Here is an 8,597-nt window from a genome sequence, read left to right on the forward strand (position 1 = left end):
GGGAAACTGGGAATGGAGAAATTCACATGTAAATAAAGAAAATATCTAAAATAAAAAAAAACATAAATTAATTGAAATATCATCATGAAATTTGGAGGCAAATTGATTTAACTAGAAGTAATCATCCGGAGTGATAGTATCCAGATCCAGAAAAACATACATGGTATGTACTCACTTATATGTATATATTAGCTATGAGGTAAAAGATTACCATGCTATAGTATACAGACCCAAAGAATTAATAAACAAGTAATGTTCAAGGGGAGACATGTGAATATTAGTGAGAAAGGGAAATAGGGTAGACATTTCAGATGGATGAGAGAGGGGCATGGCTGGGTGTAGCCACCTGCAACCACACAAACTGGATTCCCCTGAGAGGAGCGAGGGGCCTGAAAATAAATATGGGGGAATCAGAGCTGCGAGCGGAAAGAATGAGACCAAGTCTGAATTCTGATCAAAGTCTGCCTTTACTAGGAAAGTCACATATATAAATATATTTCACAAAACAAAAGCAGGTCTCTGGGTGCCAAGATCTTGTCGGGACATTAACACTAGCAGGAACTTGCCAGGCAGGGACAGGCTCAGGTAGGAGGAAGACAGGTAGAGAATTCTGAGAGAATTGGAATCAGGTGGCATCTCTATGAGGAGGTAAAAACGTACAACAATGTACTCTCACAGATATCTATGAGGGTGACAATACCTGAAACTTCTAGCAATGAAGGTATATGGAAATTGAAATGGCTATCTCCTGTAACCAAGCAATACTTTCAGAGTAAGGATTGGGACACCAACATAGCCACAGAACCTACAATTTTTCCTTTCTACATGTTGTGCTGGGATTAAAGTGGCACAGAAATTGTGGGAGTGGCCAATGATTGCTCCAGTTGGAAGACCTATGTCATGAGAGCGAGTGTAAACCTGGAGTTCTAAGAACCAGGGGCTTAATAGAAGCAAACACAAATAGTAATAATAATAATAATAATAATAATAATAATAATAATAATAATAATAATATAAAATCAATGAAATGATTCTTAATGCTATTCTTCTATACTCAGAGACTGGTGTCTAGCCCAGTATTCACTGTAGAGGCTTCACCCAACAAGTGATGGAAAGAGATGCAGAGATGTGGGGCAGTGGGCAGTTCTGACAGCCAGAATGCAGTAGAGCGGCCACCTGGGAACCTCGGAGACCCACTGAGCAAAGTAAATTTTTTCACAAGGGATGGTTAGGAGTTCAGTGATAGCTCCTGAAACCAATGGCTCAGATTTCAGCCCAAACCCCTCACAGCTGCCCCTGCAGGAGATGTGTGCTCTATCAGACAGACAATACCTCAAGCTCCCAGTATTCTAGCTGGACCTTACACACAGTCATCTGACCACAGGCCAGGCATGCCACGCCCCATACAATAAAAGGGGTGGTTTGCCCTCTGCTCACTCTCTTGCTTTTCTCCCCTCTTGCTCTTACTCTTGCTCTCTTGCTCTTCCCTCTCTTACTCTCTCTCTCTTACTCTTACGCTCTATTGCTCTTGTTCCTCTCCTCTGTTCATTATTCTCTTCTCTTGCTTTCCTCCTTCCTTTCTCTCTCTCTCTTTCTCCTTGTTTTTCTTTTTTCTCTCTACTTAACTAGCATATTTCTTCTTCCTATAATAAAATAACTCATTTATACATTGCCTCTTTTTAAATTAATGCACTGTGCAGCAAAAAGGTCTCACCCAGTGGAGAGAGAGAGACACGGGCCTCAGCAGCAGGCCCCCTGCCTCCAAAAAGAGACAGACTCAAGAGGAGAGAGAGAGAGAGAGAGAGAGAGAGAGAGAGAGAGAGAGAGAGAGAGAGAGAGAGAGAGAGAGAGAGAGAGAGACTCAGACAAGCTGCAGCCCAGGCTGCTGCACCCCACCCCCCCTGCGCTCTTGGAAGAACACAGAAACACATAGCTGAACATTTAGCAGAGCTTTGGGAATCCTGTAGAAGAAGAGGAGGAAGGAGTGTAAGCAACAGAGGGTTCAAAAACATTAGAAAACACACAGAACCATAAGACTCACAGACAGAACTGCCAACCAGGGAGCCTGTATGAGCTTGACCTAGGCCCTCTGCAATGCATGCTACCGTTGTATAGTGTGGTCTTCTTGTGGAACTTCTAAAAGTTGAAGCAAAAGCTGTCTCTAACTCTGTTACCTCCCTTTGGGACCTTTCCTTTTATTGAACTGCCTTTACTAACCATTCTTTTTTTTTCTCTTACAAAGGATTTTTTTCATTTTTATTAATTATTTTATTTACATTTTAAATGCTTTATTCTTTCCTGTTCCATCATGCAGAGTTCTTCCCCCACCCCTCCCATTCACCTATGAAAGGTTGTCTCCTGTGTATTCACACACATACATCAAGTCTCTACAGAAATTAGATACATATTCTCCCACTGAGGCCAGACAAGGCAGTCCTGTTGGGGAAGGCTGAGACCAACCAGCATATGCTCTTTGGTTGGTGGCACAGTCTCTGGGAGCTCACAGGGTTCCAGGTTGGTTTTCCTGTGGGGTAGCCATCCCCTTCAAGTTCTTCAATCATTGCCTTAATTCTTCCATAATGGTCCCTGACCTTCATCCTATGGTTGGTTGTGGGTATGTGCAACGGTCTCAGTCAGCTACTTAAAAGAGCCTCTCAGAGGACAGCCATGCTAGTCTCCTGTCTGCAAGTACAACATAGCATCAGTAATACTAATAGGGATTGGTGGCCTCTCATGGGATGGATTTCAAGTTGGGCCAGTCACTTGTCAGCCATTTCTTCATTTGCCCTGTTTTCTGTATACTACATAAGCTTGGTCCATTTTTGTTCCTGCATTTACTTTGTATAGGAACAACTTTGGATCAAAAATTTGTAGGTGCATTGATGTCCCCATCCTTCCACTGGGACTCCTGTCTGGCTACTGGATGTGGACTCTTCAGGTTCCATATCCCCACTGTTGGTCATTTTGAATAAGGTAAATTTCATTGAATCCTGGAACTTCCTAGGTCTTCTCCCCTGCCATGAACCTCAGTAGCTGCATAATTCCATTCATTTTCCAGGTCCTCTGGCCTCTCTCCTGTCTACTCTCATACTTGATCCTGTCCACTTATTCCCTTGCCTTCATTTCTCCCACTCAAGTTCTTCCTTCCCTCTGTCTCCCAAAGTTATTTTGTTCCTCTTTCTGAGTGTTATTCAAGCATCCTCATTTGGGCCTTCCTTCTTTAACTTCTTTGGGTCATAGGGTGTATCATAGGTATTCTGTACATTTTGTCTAACATCCACTTACCAGTGAGTACATACCATACATGCCCTTTGAGTCTGAGTCACCTCACTCATGATAATATTTTCTAGTTCTATTTGCCTGCAAAATTCATGATATCCTTGTCTTCTTCTTCTTCCTCCTCCTCCTCCTCTTCTTCTTCTTCTTCTTCTTCTTCTTCTTCTTCTTCTTCTTCTTCTTCTTCTTCTTCTTCTTCTTCTTCTTCTTCTTCTTTGGATGCCTATTTGTTTTCTGATTGGAAATGTTATTAATTTGGATACATGAAAGGTGGAAAGGATCTGAGAATATTTGGAGAATGCTAACCACAATCAAAATATATTACTGGGAAAAATCTATTTTCTAGTAATAATTGGAAAAAAATAAAAGTAAAAGCAATACAAACAAACAACACTTTTTTTTCCTTACCATTCTTGTATTCATGAGCATCTGTTAAATCTTGGCTGTTGCCAAGTGCCAAATTTTGACTATGCCCTAAGGGTAGATTGTCAAACCTGTCAGCATATTAATGGAAATTATGGGTCAAATTGTCAAGTAAACACTATAATATTGTAAATTAATCCACATTTGGGAAAATGAGAGGTACATATTATAGCATGTATTCCTTAGAGAAGAATATAACCTTAGAAATGTTTTTATTATCACTAAACCCCAAGTGTTTGTTCTGTCTTCTAGGACATGACACATTGGCATAGGATGTTCAGTATCCAGAAATCATGTGGATTGGAATGCAGGCTTTGGCTGCTAACTCTTAAAGTTGGTGTGATCAATGAATTCTCAAAGGGCTTCTAGGTAGACCTAGAGTTATTGCTGGATATGCTAATGTGAACTTTCAGAAACTGACAAAGTGCTGTTAAGGCTTCAGGAAAGGCTACACAGTGTCTGTCCCTTTAACTACCATATAAAAGATGGTAGCAGCAAGGACATCAAGCAACTAGGATATCAAAGCTTTTGGGAGGGAACAAAAAGCATACTTTTTCATACTCTTTTCATTAAATATTTCTCTGATAAGCATTTGTCTCTTCCTTTACTTGTTTGGTGCTTTTAAACTATTTCTTTGCTATGGGACTTGTATGGTTTGAACAATGCCCAGATTAGTTTGTTCCTTGAACTATGGTTATTAGGTTGAAGCCCCATATGTGGAAGCTGTGAACATTGGGGTTCTCAAATTATACAAAACTGTATACAAAAAAAGTATTCAAAAGTGTATAAGAGGAATGGGAAGGCCTGAGTATATGGATGGAACAAGTCAATGAGTATAGTATAGGGGAAAAAAAGATTTTCTTATGCTTTGGCTAAGTTGATGAATTTCTTTTTGGTCACATTGATCTAGAGGCTATCTGCAAGCTTAGCTTCCATATAACATGCATTAGGGAGCTTATGTGTCATGTATGTCTACCAGGGAGAAACATTAAACTCTGTATTAGATCATAGACTATGTATTTGCCTTTATATCTATCCCAAAATTCAGGCCATGATCAAGCCCCTAGCCAAGCAATTAACAGCCTCGTTATGAATATTAGAGCACAAAGATCTCAGTGATAGCAGGAATGGTCAATGTGGCAGGTATATGGTACAGTGTTGGAAGCCTGGTTCTCCCTCTCCAAATTTGAAAAATAAACATAGAATCATATTTAGTACGTATTTCACCAATGCTCCTTGTCAACTATGCTAAACCAGAACAAATTATGTTGTGTAATAATTCTTGACACACCTTGACTATTCGGAGAAGTAAAATTTACTTGCTTTCTTGGTAATCATATGAGGGTACTTTCTTCATAAGGCCTCCTCCAGAAGCTGGACATGCTATTTATTTTACTATAACTTAATTTAAAACTGCCTTCGGGTCTGAACCAGTGCCCTGAGCAGACTTTGGCCTCTACCCAATCCCACAACACCCAGAGGAAGCTTGATTCCCATGCATTCTAACATACTGAGCATTATAGGTGAGGAGGCCACAAGATCTACCTCAACACCAGGAGTAACTGAGAACAGCAGGATCCAGGAATGCAGGAACCCCTGCCCAGCCAGTGTAACTTGTTCTTTCTGGTCTGAGCCGGTACCCTGACAAGACCTTGTGTGCTAGCTCTGTACCCAGTCTCAGAACACTCAGAAGCCACTCGACTTTCAGGTACTCAAACACGCCCAGGATCACAGATGCTCTAACACACCCAGGATCACAGGATCTCAGGAGCTTGGTCACACCAGGATTTCAGGATCCCAGAGGCAGCTTGTTTGCCAGGAGCTCTCAAACACCCAGGATCATAGGATCCCAGAATCACAGGACCACAGAGACAGCTGGACTCTGAGGAGTTCTGATACAACCAGGATCGCAGGAGTGTCAGGCTCCAGTCAGACACAATGAGGGCAGGTAGCACCAGAGATAACTACATGTCAAGTGGCAAGAGTAAGAACACAACAACAGAAACCAAGGTTTCTTGGCATCATCAGAACCTAGTTTTGCCACCATAGCAAGTCCTGGATACACCATCACACTGGAAATGCAAGATTCAGACCTAAAATCTCTTCTGATGATGATAGAAGACTTTAAGAAGGATATAAATAACTCCCTTGAAATACAGGAGAACACAACTAATCAGGTAGAAGCCCTTCATGAGGAAAGACAAAAATCCCTTAAAGAATTACAGGAAAACACAAGCAAACAGGTGAAGGAATTGAACAAAGTCACCCAGGATCTAAAAATGGAAATAGAAACAATAAAGAAATCACAAAGGGAGACCACCCTAGAGATAGAAAACCTAGGAAAGAGATCAGGAATCATAGATGCAAGCATCACCAACAGAATAAAAGAGACAGAAGAGAAAAATCACAGGGGCAGAAGATACCATAAAAAATACTGCCACAACAGTCAAAGAAAATGCAAAAAGCAAAAAACTCTTAACCCAAATATCCAAGAAATCCAGGACACAATGAGAAGACCAAACCTAAGGATAATAGGTATAGAAAAGAGTGAAGGTTTCCAATGTAAAAGTCCAGTAAATATCTGCAACAAAATTATAGAAGGAAACATTTTCCCTTTTAATGATACACCTTGTCCTAGGGTTTGAAAAGAATGTCCTGTGTGTGTGTGTGTGTGTGTGTGTGTGTGTGTGTGTGCCTGTCTGTCTCTTTCTGACTCCCTCCTTATTTCCTTTCTTCCTTCCCTCTTTTCCTCCCCACCTCTTTATTTCCCCCTTTTAACTCCACCATGTTGCATACGATATGATTATCTGTATTTCCTAGTTCTATCACAATTCCAAAGTCTGATCATGGTACTCTATCATGGTCTCATAGCTGTTTCCTCTACTAAAGGTCATTATGAAATATAATTAGCCCAATCTCCTTTGCTTGGTATGGTAGAAAAATACCTATATGCTTCCTATATGCTTGATTCCCTCTTTGTACTGAGCTGGAGAATTTGGAGCCAAACTATAATGCTTTAGAACTGGGCAGTTGAGCATGGAGAGGCCCTAGGGATTCATTTCAGGGTTTTATGGTAAAGTGGTTGAGACATGCTTTGGGCTTAGTATGCTTTTGCTTCTTTTGCCTTTATTATGTGACTATTTCTCAGTTTTCTAAGAAATTAAAGTCTAACCAGCTAAATGATTTTCATAGGCTTTGACAAGTATTAACAGGTATTAATTTGACATTTCTGTGAGTAGAAATGATCAGAAGCGATCTATTACTCTATAGCTTGTGATAGAGAATTAGGACATTTGGCTCACAAAACTTTAGGACTTGAGTTTAGATTTATTGTTGTTGTGTACCTTTTTATGTTTATTTTATGTGTATGAGTGTTCTGCCAGAATATATGTGTATAGGCATTGTCTGCAGGAACCAGAAGAGGTCATTGGATGCTCAGGAGCTGAACTTTGAGTCCTTGTGCACTGTCATGCTGGTACTGAGACCCAAATCCCAGTCATCAGTAGAACAGCAAGTGCTCTTAATCACTGAGCCCTTGTTTTTGTTTCTTTACTTTCAAAATTTTGTCTTTTTCCTTCAGTTATTTTTATGATTTTTGAAAATTTTATTGCTATTATGTTGATGAAATTATAATATAAATTGATATATCCTGTGCCAGATATTTTCTCTAATAATTTGGTTGAAAAACAATTCCTGAACAGTACCCTGAAATGAAATATTAATGTGGAGAATTATGTATTTAACAAGTTCAATTTGAACAACTTAAACACCTTATAGGGCCACAATTTCTAAGCACTTGTTAATGATGAGTACTATATTGAAGTGAAACAAAAATATCTCCTATATTCATCATAACTTTCCCTAAATAATATCAGAGTTACTAAAAGAATGCTGGCTAAGCATTGTATGTTACAACTAAATGTCAAGCTATGTGTTCATAATTCTTAAAGGTATAAGGGCAGTAGTATAAAACCAATATAATTCTAAAGTAATATCCACTGGGCCAGGCTACTATCAATGTATGTTGATGATGTAGGTGGCCAGGAACAGCTGTGGATATAAAGAAAACATGTTAAGTCCCATGAAAATTAAAAATTCACATTACTAGCCAGGCATGGTGACACATGCTTGTTATTCCAGCACTTCGAAAGTCAAAAAAGGAAAATCAGGAGTTTGAAGCAGATGAGGTTTCACTATAAAATTAAAAGAAATGATCTTACTTTACAACAACATTTCTCTCCAAATTGTTCTACATACCAATTTTGTGAAAATAGCATCTTGCATTTAGATGTAAAATGCAAGATGTAAAAATAGAATCTAGAGGTGTTACAGTTATGGCTGCTGTGTCACATGCACATCAATAGGCAGAGAAGGAAGAGGCTGTGGTCTATACTCAGTGTTCCAACCTATGGATTTCTAAAGGATTAGTAGCCTAACATTCCTTTAAAAAAAAAGTGAGCCTGAGCCGGATAGTGCTGGCACACTGCTTTAATCCCAGCACTTGGGAGGCAGAGGCAGGCATATTTCAGAGTTCGAGGCCAGCCTGGTCTACAGAGTGAGTTCCAGTACTGCCAGGGCTACATGAAGAAACCCTGTCTCGAAAAACAAAACAAAACAAAACAAAACAAAATCAGACCAAAATAAAGTGAGCCTGAGACAACTACCATTCCAGTGCTAAGGTGCTTCCACAGGGAGCTAGCCTGAGACAACCATGAACTGAGTGCAGTGCCAAGAAGGCAAGGATGGACTCTCAGTATTGGAAGTAAGCTGGAGACAAGAAGTACCCAGTCTGGAAACCTGAATCCTAGACAGGAGTGAGTCCAAGACAGAAAACCCTTGGAAGGGCCCATTTGAGTGGGCTGGCTAGATTGAACCAGAGATGACCACTGAACTGGTGC

At 40.0% G+C, this 8,597-nt stretch overlaps 1 pseudogene; it reads left to right on the forward strand.

Moving 5' to 3' along the window:
- The first annotated feature begins 8,014 nt into the window (after positions 1-8,014).
- On the forward strand, positions 8,015-8,139 carry LOC116096287 (annotated as a pseudogene).
- The last annotated feature ends 458 nt before the right edge of the window (positions 8,140-8,597 follow it).

The sequence above is a fragment of the Mastomys coucha genome, chromosome X, assembly GCF_008632895.1.
Source record: "Mastomys coucha isolate ucsf_1 chromosome X, UCSF_Mcou_1, whole genome shotgun sequence".
NCBI classification, from domain to species: Eukaryota; Metazoa; Chordata; class Mammalia; order Rodentia; family Muridae; genus Mastomys; species Mastomys coucha.